The sequence below is a fragment of the Ranitomeya imitator genome, chromosome 6, assembly GCF_032444005.1.
Source record: "Ranitomeya imitator isolate aRanImi1 chromosome 6, aRanImi1.pri, whole genome shotgun sequence".
NCBI classification, from domain to species: Eukaryota; Metazoa; Chordata; class Amphibia; order Anura; family Dendrobatidae; genus Ranitomeya; species Ranitomeya imitator.
The window spans coordinates 124,685,270-124,698,240 of NC_091287.1; the positions used below are offsets into that span (position 1 = coordinate 124,685,270).

The 12,971-nt window shown below is 46.4% G+C and overlaps 1 protein-coding gene across 3 annotated transcripts in view; it reads right to left on the reverse strand.

The window, feature by feature from the left end:
• Window positions 1-12,971, reverse strand: part of LOC138642123 (collagen alpha-1(VI) chain-like) — a 181,884-nt gene that overhangs the window by 73,052 nt on the left and 95,861 nt on the right. Inside the window, exons 22-24 of one of the 3 annotated variants that reach the window (XR_011314000.1) lie at window positions 10,215-10,357; window positions 10,070-10,135; window positions 9,195-9,705 (exon numbers count right to left, since the gene is read on the reverse strand). The exons of the other annotated variants lie outside the window; for them this stretch is intronic. The gene's annotated coding sequence lies outside the window, so the exon portion shown is untranslated. The remainder of the gene's footprint in view (window positions 1-9,194; window positions 9,706-10,069; window positions 10,136-10,214; window positions 10,358-12,971) is intronic. 3 annotated transcript variants of the gene reach the window in all.

Below are 12,971 nucleotides of genomic sequence, written 5' to 3' on the forward strand. Positions count from 1 at the left end.
CAGTATCTGTGCAGGTTTCTTTGCCAGGCCAAAGCCGTCAGGGTCAGGGAATCACCAGTTTCGTAGTAGGAAACACTGCATCTAGGGCACCGGTGGCAACAATACCATCTCCCACCGTCTCTCAGTCTGCCATGTCCACCGGCACCCCCGCTAGTTCCACGATCTCCAGCTCTCCAGTCCAGCTCACCCTACATGAGACTATGGTTAGAAAAAGGAAGTACTTAGCCTCGCATCCGCGTACACAGGGTTTGAACGCACACATAGCTAGACTAATCTCGTTAGAGATGATGCCCTACCGGTTAGTTGAAAGCGAAGCTTTCAAAGCCCTGATGGACTACGCTGTACCACGCTACGAGCTACCCAGTCGACACTTTTTTTTCCAGAAAAGCCATCCCAGCCCTCCACCAGCATGTTAAAGAGCGCATCGTCCATGCACTCAGGCAATCTGTGAGCACAAAGGTGCACCTGACAACAGATGCATGGACCAGTAGGCATGGCCAGGGACGTTACGTGTCCATCACGGCACACTGGGTAAATGTGGTGGATGCAGGGTCCACAGGGGACAGCAAGTTTGGGACAGTTCTGCCTAGCCCACGGTCTTGGAAACAATTGGCTGTAGCCGTTCGCACCCCCTCCTCCTCCTCTTCGTCCTCCTGCAGAAGCGAGAGCTCGTCCACAGACCGCAGTCGCACAACCACTCCATCCGCAGCTGCCACTGTTGCACACCAGGTCTCCCATTATGGGGCAGCTACTGGCAAACGTCAGCAGGCTGTATTGGCTATGAAGTGTTTGGGCGACAACAGACACACCGCGGAAGTTCTGTCCGAGTTCTTGCAGAAAGAAACGCAGTCGTGGCTGGGCACTGTAGATCTTGAGGCAGGCAAGGTAGTGAGTGATAACGGAAGGAATTTCATGGCTGCCATCTCCCTTTCCCAACTGAAACACATTCCTTGCCTGGCTCACACCTTAAACCTGGTGGTGCAGTGCTTCCTGAAAAGTTATCCGGGGTTATCCGACCTGCTCCTCAAAGTGCGTGGACTTTGCTCACATATCCGCCGTTCGCCCGTACACTCCAGCCGTATGCAGACCTATCAGCGTTCTTTGAACCTTCCCCAGCATCGCCTAATCATAGACGTTGCAACAAGGTGGAACTCAACACTGCACATGCTTCAGAGACTGTGTGAACAGAGGCGGGCTGTTATGTTTTTGTGGGAGGATACACATACACGGGCAGGCAGTAGGATGGCAGACATGGAGTTGTCAGGTGTGCAGTGGTCGAAGATTCAAGACATTTGTCAAGTCCTTCAGTGTTTTGAGGAATGCACACGGCTGGTTAGTGCAGACAACGCCATAATAAGCATGAGCATCCCCCTAATGCGTCTGCTGATGCAAAGTTTGAAGCACATAAAGGATCAGGCGTCTGCAGCTGAGGAAGAGGAAAGCCTTGATGACAGTCAGCCATTGTCTGGCCAGGGCAGTGTACAGGACGGGGTAGCGGGCGAAGAGGAGGAGGAGGACGAGGAGGATGATGGGGATGATTATATTTTTAATGAGGAAGGTTTTCCGGGGCCACTGGAAATTGGTGGCGCGGCAAGGCCGGGTTCTGGTTTTTTGAGGGACACAAGTGACGTTGATTTGCCTGAAACTGCCCCTCAACCAAGCACAACCGCAGATTTGAGAACTGGAACTTTGGCCCACATGGCGGATTATGCCTTACGTATCCTCAAAAGGGACACACGCATAACTAAAATGATGAATGATGACGATTACTGGTTGGCCTGCCTCCTTGATCCTCGCTATAAAGGCAAATTGCAAAATATAATGCCACATGAGAACTTGGAACTAATATTAGCAACCAAACAATCAACTCTTGTTGACCGTTTGCTTCTGGCATTCCCTGCACACAGCGCCCGTGATCGTTCTCACACGAGCTGCAGGGGCCAGCAGACCAGAGGAGTTAGAGGGGCAGAAATCAGAAGTGGCGTTGGCCAGAGGGGTTTTCTGACCAGGTTGTGGAGTGATTTTGCTATGACCGCAGACAGGACAGGTACTGCAGCATCAATTCAAAGTGACAGGAGACAACATTTGTCCAGTATGGTTACAAACTATTTTTCATCCCTTATCGATGTTCTCCCTCAACCGTCATTCCCATTTGATTACTGGGCATCAAAATTAGACACCTGGCCAGAATTGGCAGAATATGCATTGCAGGAGCTTGCTTGCCCGGCAGCTAGTGTCCTATCAGAAAGAGTATTCAGTGCTGCAGGTTCAATACAAACAGAAAAAAGGACTCGTCTGGCTACCCAAAATGTAGATGATCTAACCTTCATTAAAATGAGCCACAACTGGATTTCGAAATCTTTTGCCCCACCTTGCCCGGCTGAAACCTAGCTTTCTTATGAAAAGGTCTTGCCTGTGGACTATTCTGAATGCCTTTTCCAATCTCGTAATTTTCAGCACCTGATTGTCCAGCATACGACATGTTTACACCTCACTAAATGGCCAAACTCCCCACACGGGGCCGTGGTATCGACACTTGGCGACAGCACCCGTGAGAGTGCAGTTTGTCTGAAGAGGTGGGTGAGCCCGCTTTTGGTCGACGGCACTGCCACTGGGTCCCTCCTAGTACAATAAAGTGTCTCTGGCGGTGGTGGTGCGCACCCAACGTCAGACACACCGTTGTAATATGAGGGGCCCTGGGCCTGTACCGCCGGCCACAAGACAGTTTCCCCCCACCCCAGCTCAAACAGTGCTCTACCACTTGCAAAATTATCTCACAGCTCCACCAATGTTTAGTCTATGCGCTGACATCCTTCAATGCCTGCCACTGACAATACCATTGTATTGACATTTTTGTTATGTTAGGCCTTCGATGCCTGTCTGTGGTCACTCCTTCCACTAGGCCTCCACTGACCACACCACTGCTGCCCGTGTACCCCTGGAACCAATTTAAAATTGCCTACAGCCATGTGTTATTATTTTAGGCCTTCGATGCCTGTCTGTGGTCACTCCTTCCACTAGGCCTCCACTGACCACACCACTGCTGCCCGTGTACCCCTGGAACCAATTTAAAATTGCCTACAGCCAGCCCAATTTTTTTATTTTAGGCCTTCGATGCCTGTCTGCGGTCCATTCTTTCAACTACTACTACACTGACCAGGGCACTGCTGCCCGTGTACCCCTGGAACCAATTTAAAATTGCCTACAGCCATGTGTTATTATTTTAGGCCTTCGATGCCTGTCTGCGGTCACTCCTTCCACTAGGCCTCCACTGACCACACCACTGCTGCCCGTGTACCCCTGGAACCAATTTAAAATTGCCTACAGCCAGCCCAATTTTTTTATTTTAGGCCTTCGATGCCTGTCTGCGGTCCATTCTTTCAACTACTACTACACTGACCAGGGCACTGCTGCCCGTGTACCCCTGGAACCAATTTAAAATTGCCTACAGCCATGTGTTATTATTTTAGGCCTTCGATGCCTGTCTGCGGTCACTCCTTCCACTAGGCCTCCACTGACCACACCACTGCTGCCCGTGTACCCCTGGAACCAATTTAAAATTGCCTACAGCCAGCCCAATTTTTTTATTTTAGGCCTTCGATGCCTGTCTGCGGTCCATTCTTTCAACTACTACTACACTGACCAGGGCACTGCTGCCCGTGTACCCCTGGAACCAATTTAAAATTGCCTACAGCCATGTGTTATTATTTTAGGCCTTCGATGCCTGTCTGTGGTCACTCCTTCCACTAGGCCTCCACTGACCACACCACTGCTGCCTGTGTACCCCTGGAACCAACATCAGAAAATATAAAAATAAGTATTTTGCTTATAAAAAAGAAAATACTGGAGAGATATCAAATGCAGACATTTTAACATTAAAAACAAACACACAACTAAAATCTGGTACAGTACTAAAAATGGCCACCAGCTACAATTACTTTCTCCTGCAAGTAGTTAACTGAAAGGTTTTTTAAATTGAAAACACAGATATGGCATCCACCGAGTGTTGTCCTGTCGCGTCTTCTTTATATTATTGCCGAGAAGATGCAAAACAATGAAAATAATAAAATCATTAATTACCAAAATAATAGAGAAAGTCAACACCACATTGCAAATAAACATTCATTCCAAATAAAGAAGCAGGGCGCGTCCGAGGGTGAGTATATACCTAATAAGAATATAATCACCCTCGGACGCGCAATGCTTATTTCCAACAGCCTTCCTTCCTAAGAATCAGCCCTTCCGTGGTGTAGAGAGACGTTGTGTTACACTCCAAGGTGTTCCCCAGGTTGCCTTTCCTGAGCTTCGATCTTCCGGCTCTCGTTTAGTAGTTGTTGGAAACTACACTGCATTAGGCCTACAAATTGGGTATGGGGTGGAGAGAGATGGTGTGTTACACTCCAAGGTGTTCCCCAGGTTTCCTTGCCATTGCTTCGGTCTTCCGACTCTCGTTTAGTAGTTGTAGAAAAGTACACTGCATTAGGCCTACAAAATGGGTATGGGGTGGAGAGAGATGGTGTGTTACACTCCAAGGTGTTCCCCAGGTTGCCTTTCCTGAGCTTCTATCTTCAGGCTCTCATTAAATTGTGGTTAAATGGAACAACTGCATTTGGCGTACTAGTTGGTTTGGGGCCTACTATCGGTGTCTGCCACTCCTTGCTGTTCTCCTGGTTTCCTGTCCTGAAATTCCATTTTCAGGCTCTCGTTAAGTAGTTGTTAATGTTAGACTGCATTTGGCCTACTAGTTGGGTTGGGGCCTACTATCGGTGTCTGCCACTCCTTGCTGTTCTCCTCCACTGAACAAAGCTGTGCCGCCTGTTTACTACGGTTGCCAATTTTGAACTGCATTTCGACTACTTACTGATTTGGCCCTACTCTCTGTGTCAGCCTCTCATTCCAGTTGTCCTCCACTGCAATGCCCCCTGATTAGTCCTGTGTTACCAATTTTGAACTGCATTTAGCCCACTTTATTCTTTGGGCCTATATCTGTGTTTCCACTTCATCGTGCCCATTGCCCAGCCAGTGATAGATGAGTCTGCTGGTACATTGACCCATAACGCAACATTCCCCGTGCATGCTACACAACAACATTGTGACCCTGCTGAAAGTCAGGTTGCTCTTCCCGCATACCATACCACCTTACACGGGGACAAAGAGGAAGGTGCAGATGAAAGTGCAGGTTCCTTCATCAGGTGGGGGGAGGAATACTAGTTGGCGACGTCACTGGCACAGGGCCTCTCATAGTACGCAAAAGTGTTGCTGCCGGTGGGAGGCGCCCCCGCCGTGCAAACACACCGCTGTACTTTGAGGGGCCCTGTGCCAGTGCCAATGCCAACAAGTGGGCCCCCCCTGCTTCCTCAGGATCACAGCACTTACAAAGTTGAAATACTTACCTCTCCCTGCTCCACTGCCGTGACGTGGTCCAGATTTCCTGGGCCCACTAATTACTTGAACCAGCCCTACCCCACACAACTTTAGCCAAATGACCCCCAATTTCAAATGCCTTCTAATTATTATAAGGTAAATTACGCTTGACAAGCTTCATTAAGAAGAATGGATGGTTTTGACATTAAAATGGGCACTCTAGGTGTTTTCCTGGCCCCCACTCACTGCCGACTATGCTGCCCCATTGACTTGCATTGGGTTTCGTGTTTCGGTCGATCCCGACTTTACGTCATAATCGGCCGATTTCACTCGACCCGACTTTTGAGATAGTCGGGTTTCGCGAAACCCGGCTCGACTCTAAAAAGGTCAAGGTCGCTCAACTCTACTTACCACTCCTTATTCAGTGAGCTCCGTGAAAACCCACAGAAATATTTTGAGTACATGAGGATGTCTCAAGACAGCTTTATGGAAGTGCTGGACTGTGTACAAGGAGCCATCAGGAGGCAGGACACCAAGCTCCGTAGAGCAATTCCTGCTGAGGAATGTCTGTTGGTGACACTAAGGTATGTAATATTTAAACATTAACACCTGTCATAATTATCATTGTTCTGCAATGTACTTAAAAGGACTCTGTCACCTGAATTTGGAGGGAACAATCTTCAGCCATAGGGGTGGGGTTTTCAGGTGTTCGATTCACCCTTTCCTTACCCGCTGGCTGCATGCTGGCTGCAATATTGGATTGAAGATCATTCTCTGTCCTCCATATTACACGCCTGCACAAGGCAAGATTGCCTTGTGCAGGCATGTACTACGGAGGACAGAGAATGAACTTTAATCCAATATTGCAGCCAGCATGCAGCCAGCGGGTAAGGAAAGGGTGAATCAAACACCCGAAAACCCCGCCCCTGTGGCTGAAGATTGTTCCCTCCAAATTCAGGTGACAGAGTCCCTTTAAATACTGTCCTGAATATTATTGTTATAAAGCCATTTTCTTTCTCCTTTTTTTTTCTTTTTTTCTCTTTTTTTGGAAAACCCCAAGTCATAAAAATTATTGTTCTTAGGCCGGGATCACACACAGAGAGATACGGCCGAGTCTCGCAGGTTAAAACCAAGCTCTGGCACCGGCACTCCGGAGCGGAGCGTGGAGCCGCACAGCAATGCATGGAGCTGCACGCTCTGCTCCGGAGTGTCGGTGCCAGAGCTTGGTTTTAACCTGCGAGACTCGGCCGTATCTCGCTGTAGTGTGACTCCGGCCTTATTTTTTTTTTCTTTCTCTTTTTGGCAGATTCCCGGCTACCAGAGAGAGCCTATCATCGCTCCATTTCCAGTTTCGGATAGGAATTTCCACACTCTCTGGGATTATCGCAGACACCTGCCGGGCTTTGTGGGATGTTCTCCGTGCAGAATTTATCCCCTACCCACCACGGAAATCTGGCAGCAAACTGCAGATCAATTTTTTGAAGTTTGTGATTTCTCCAACTGTTTGGGAGCAGTGGATGGAAAGCATATCAGGATTACCAAACCGGCTGGAACTGGATCTGAGTACTTTAATTATAAAAAAATATTTTTCCATAGTGCTCATGGCGACTGCAGTTGCGGACTGTAGGTTTGTCGCTGTGGACATTGGATCTTTTGGCCGTGGTAATGACTCCCAGACATTTCAAAACTCGGACATGGGCCAACGGTTGAATGGGAATCATCTTATTTTCCCCCTGCCACAACCTCTCCCCAACACTCAAGGCCCGCCAATGCCATTTGTTGTGGTTGGGAATGAGGCCTTTCAGATGTGTGGAAACCTCCTGAAAACATACTCCAGTCGAGTCCTCTATATTAGAATAAGAATTAATAAAGTTTAATAAGGTGATCACCGGTTCACAACTACAGTTTTTATATAGTTCACTCGCTGTATCATGCAGATTGCATGAGATAGGGATTGGATTATAACCAAACTGGGTTATGTAACCCAAGGTTTTCACTACACCTCTTCTCTCTGAGGTTAGTGCTATGGTAGGTGACATTGGATTAGCTCCATCGTCTCTTCAGTCTGCATTTCTCTATTTCTATATATTACTGCAGACTGAAGAGATAATGGAGCTAATCCACCTCATATCTTTACTCACTGTGTGTCAGAACTAGTGCACTCAGGATGCAGAAAACACTGCATCCTGAGTGCACTAGTGCTGACACCTGGGCAGGTGAGTATTGTTGACCCCTGACCTTTTTTGCTGTATTAATATACTGTATATTTTTGGAGGATTTTCTGTCCTCTTTGTGTTTTTGCCACCTCATAGCTCCATTACACACAAGAGGCAAAGCTGCCGTGTAAAGCAAATAAAAAAGAGGAGCAGTAGATTGTGTGTCAGGGAGCTATGAGGTGGCAAAAACACAGTGTGTGTAGACGGCGACATGTGTGTTGACGGCGCATGGTGTGTGTTGCCAGCGACGAATGAGCCAAAGATCAAGCAGTGATTGGGGAAAAACAACACAAATTTATATATACATATATATATATATATATATATATATATATATATAACACATATTTATTTAAAAAAAAAAAACTTTTACAAACCGATGAGGGGGAAATGTTATGGACCTGGGGGATATGGAGCTGGGAGGATTGGCTACGGGTGGACAATGAATGGGGTTCCAGGGGAAGTGGTAACTAAACTTGTGGGGTCTGGAAGGTCAAGGATGGAAGTAGACAGATTAGGAGTGGAAGCGTGGGATGGGAGAGACACATTGGAAAAGAGAGAAAAACTGGACAACACAGACATATTGGGAGCTGAGGTTGGAGGTAGTACAACACTTCTGCTGCCTTTAGTCCTTTTTACTTTCTGTCTAGTTTTCTGTGATATCCTCCTTTTTTGTGTCTCCTTGGGATTGTGGGAGTGGTGGGGTTAACAGGGCATGTATCAACTCGACCCGGCCTAGTGGTCGCGGTGGACAGCCATGCAGGTTCTTCTGGAGGCCTAGTGGTGGTGGTGGGCAGCTGTGCAGGTACTTCAGGCAGCCTACTGATGGTGGCGGTGGTCAGCCGTGCAGGAGCAGGACTCGGCATGGTGGTGGAGTGGATTGCAGCAGCACCCGGCATGGTGGTGGCAGTGTAGTGGGGTGCGGCAGGACTGGGCATGGTGGTGGCCATACAGTGGTATGCAGTAGAACTTGGTATTGAGGTTAAGTGTGTAATTGCTGGCACAGGTGGAAATACCACCTGTGCCTGATGGAAGTACAGAGTCTGCTGCATAGCCTGAACATAAGCAGCGTTTCAGGCCTGCATCACATTGAGCTGGAGTTCAGGCGTAAGGTGTTCCGACTTGCCCTGCTCTATCTTGTTAAAAAAATGGTGTGCTGGTCTCTGGAGGTTGGCTTCCAGACAGTTAAGGCAGTTAAGGTTTACATCCTGGAAAAGTGTGTTAATATGGGTCAGACCACTTTCCAGTCTATCTACCAGCGCCTTAAGGCCATTCTGGAACACCGAGCTCAAGTGAATAAACTCGGGCATGAGTGACCTGTCCGAGGCCTTCTGCCGCCGGCAGGAAGAGCCCCCCAAAAAAGAGGCAGAGGACTGGGACAGGGGAACACCTGAAGGACCAGCTGCCTGTTCTCAAGCCTGTGACTCTGGCAGTTCGATGAGGGACCGCTTCAGAGGACGATCCAGGTTCGAGAGTGCTGCTACAGGTTCAGTGAAAAGAAAAGAAAAACATTACTACCAAAAAATAACAATTGTAAAAGCACCAACTCCTGTGGAATAGAAAAATTCAGATTAGTGAATACAACACAATGGAATACAACACAAAAACACTTACGTTCTCTGAGCAAGGACAGGCTTCAGGAAAGACAGCAACTGGTGGTACTTTTATTTCCCGATCCTTGCTGCAGCACCACTGGGAACTTGGATCTCCAGTGTCAGGTCCTTGTTGAAGCGATCCTTCATCGAAAGCCAACGGGTTTTGACTTTGATCACTGTGAATAGGAAAAAAAAAATGTTAAACAGTGCACTTTAGGCAGGGAACCCACAACCGTGTGTGATGCGACAAACTCGCAGGAGTTTATCGCATCACACACGGTTGTGTGATCCCAGCCTTCAGGTTCACTGCCTCATCAGACCACACTGCAATATTTAGAAAAAGCCTTTCTGACTCTTGACGTTGCGTTGTCCCAGTCATCCATCAGCGCTTGGGCCACCTCATTCCACAGCTGCCAAATCACCCCAGTGTCCAAGTGCTGCTGCTCCCGGGTGAACCACAACGGAACTCGCTCCTGCACAAGGGTGTTGAGGAGGTCGTTATAAATAAAATTCTCCTCCCGACGTGGGACCTAGAAAGGAAAAAAAAATGTTGGAAAGATAAAACACTAGGGCAGAGACAGACTGCCGTATTTCTCGGTCGAGAATCACATCATAAAACTCGTACTTGCTGACGGCTCTCCTGACCTGAGCTTGACAGCTGCATAGTAATCCATCATGCTGTCATGCTTGGGTCAGGAGAGGTGCCGGCCAGTCCATGCAGTGCGATGCGATTATCGCACAAGAAATACGGCAGTGAGTCTCTGCCCTTTAAACAAAAACAGTCAAAAAAAAGAAAAAAGGTCAAGCGTCCCTAAAAACAGTCAAGAATAAATTAAAAAAGGCAAGAGTACCAGCAACAGTCAAGAATAAATAAAAACAGTCAAGAATACTTACACGCCATCTTGCCACCGAAGCTTGGGACAGAGTCTGCTGCTCCTGTTCATCTGCACAGGAAGGGTTCTGTAAAAATAAAGATAAATATTTTGCAACTTGTAATAGTGACAGTGAATACTTACCAATCAGCAGCAAATATACTCACTTCGGTCACCTGTCCAATGTGTGAGCTCTGAACTTCAGTGGAGGACATGATGAGGAATGCTGCAAGCTTTATACTGCAATGCTTGTATCACTTTCAGAGTCTTGAGAGTAATGGGCTTCCACTGCCGACATCATGGGGGGTGGCTTCAAACAAGTTCCTAGACATGTTTACTCAGAAGAACGCATGTGTACGCAAACGCAAGCGAACGCAAGTCCTTGCACACTAATGCGTTCCCATAGACTGTAATGTGTTTATTTGATTATAGAGAAACCAAGCACACCACTATATACAAAGATACCAAAGGAAAATGAAAACTAGGGGTGCAAGCTCAGTGGTAAACAATGGCCAAAAAGAGAAAGCACCACTGCAATAAATGCACACCACAAAATTGTATAGAAAATTATTTAACAGTATATTTTATTGGTATGCCACACAAAATATTAAAACAATTAAAACCAGACAACAATCAATCCACTCAGAAAAATAAGTACATGTTATAGTTCCCAATATACAGAGATAGGCATATAAACCAATCTCAGACCTACTGGCTCATGGGGCTATGTGGTGCAACTCGGCAAACCTAACGTGGACAATAACATGCCCATCAAGGAAAAGGACCCCCAAAGGTAGGGAAGGACCCTATAGGTAAGACCACAGAAGATGACCAAAAACAATATATATAAAAAGGGTCATCTGCATAATGCAAAACCAAGAGATCTCAGTAAAAGCCTGAAAGGTGAAGGGTTAAATTACCAAATGCTTCATGTATGAAAGAGGGCAAAACCCCTCAAATGCAGGAGCTGAGTGGAATGAAGACAGTGGCCCCACGCGTATCGCCCTAGTAGAAAGGGCTTCGTCAGGGAAGGCTGAATAATATTGCACACCTCACTTTTCAGTTTTTGATTTTACACAGAAATTTAAAATAACCAATACATTTCATTCAACTTCACAATTGTGTTCCACTTGTTGTTGATTCTTCATCAAAAATTTACATTTGGTATCTTTATGTTTGAACCATGATATGTGGGAAAAGGTTGAAAAGTTCCAGGGAGCCTAATACTTTCACAAGGCACTGTAACTACAAATAGCGATGGGCAAACCCATACAGTAAAGTTCGGGTTCCGACCGAACACCTAGTGTTCAGGCACAGAACCTGAACATGGATGTCTAGGAAGTCCTTGTTACCGTTTGGGTTTGGCACCTCGAACATTTGGTGTTTCCCACGCAGTCATGTGCATGACAGTGCAAGAAACACCTGTGGCTCTGATCGGCAGTAAGATCATTACCACCAGTCAGACAGCTGCATTTCCCATGCTGTCCAATAACATCGTGAGCCAGCAGCCATGATCAGCGGTAAAAAGTTTACCTCTGGTCACAGGCGTCGACTAATGAGAGAGTACTACTCCCACCAGTCTAAACCTGCTGTCACTGATAATAATGAGAGTAGGTGCCTCTGATGAGAGTATTCAACATTCAACAGCCGGCACCTGTACTATAAATAAATACTTTTTTTTTAAAATGACTTGGGGTCTTTTCTATTTTTGATAACATCAGCCCTCAGCTGACCTCAGAAATGACGCATCAATAAGATACGCCAAATCTGGAGCTTAGCATCACTCTTCTCACTTGCCCGTGGTGGTAGCTAGTGGGGTAATATTTGTGGGGTTCATGTCACCTGGGTATTGTCAAGTGACATCAACCCCAGGGGTTAGTAATGGAGAGGCGTCTGTAGTACGACTCGATTACTGTCCCCATAGTAATTTTGGAAATAAACGCACAGCATAAATAAAATCCATTATTTGAAATAAAAATCAACACCCTGTTTTACACATTTACCTAAAAATAAAAAACAAAGTTATACTTATTTTACTCCTATTCCATTGAAACCCTTTGTGTGTAATCACTTCTGACAATCTTTAGCGCTGAGCTCCCATGAGATAGTTCACTGGAGTTCATAGCTGAGTGCCAATGACCTCACTTAAAGCACCGCTGGGTGAGAACATTCTCACAAAGCAAGTGGTGACATAAGTGAGATCACCAGAGTTCAGCTATGAACTCTGGTGAACTGTCTAACTGGAGCTCAGTGCTAGACACTGACAGAAGCGATTATGCTCCTGTCAGGGTTTGACAGCTGGCGGGGATGTGACCACTATCCAAATCATCCTGATCATCGTGGGACAGTATGATATATCTTCACATTGGACAGTTGAGGGATATGGTAGTTTATAATTTTTCTTGTTTTACAGGAGACATGGGCATCGGTGGGTTAGGTGTAAGGTGAGTGTTTTTGTTGTTTATCATTTTCTGTTTTTTACAGGGGACAAGGGCTTTAATGGAATAGGTGTAAGGTAAGTATAGCTGTGCTTTTTTTAATATTATTTCAAATAAAGGAGTCTGTGTCTTTCTTTTTAAATCAAGAATTTTATTCTGGCTGTGTCTTTTTTTTACAATCTAACTGTGAGATTAATAATGGTGGCGTATTATAGACACCTCTCCATTACTGACCTGTGGGCTTGATGTCAGTGGCTATAAAACAGCTGACATCAACCCCTCAACCATTAACCCACTTGCCATTGCACCAGGGCAAGAGGGAAGAACCAGGCAAAGCACCAGAATTGGTGCATCTACTAGATGTAATTTTCTTTTGGAGACTCTGGGCTGCTATTTTTAGGTTGGGGGGGCAAATAGCCATGGCTCATTACCAGCCTGCAAATACCTGTCTGCTTTAACTAGGCTGCTTTTCAAAAATGTGAGGGG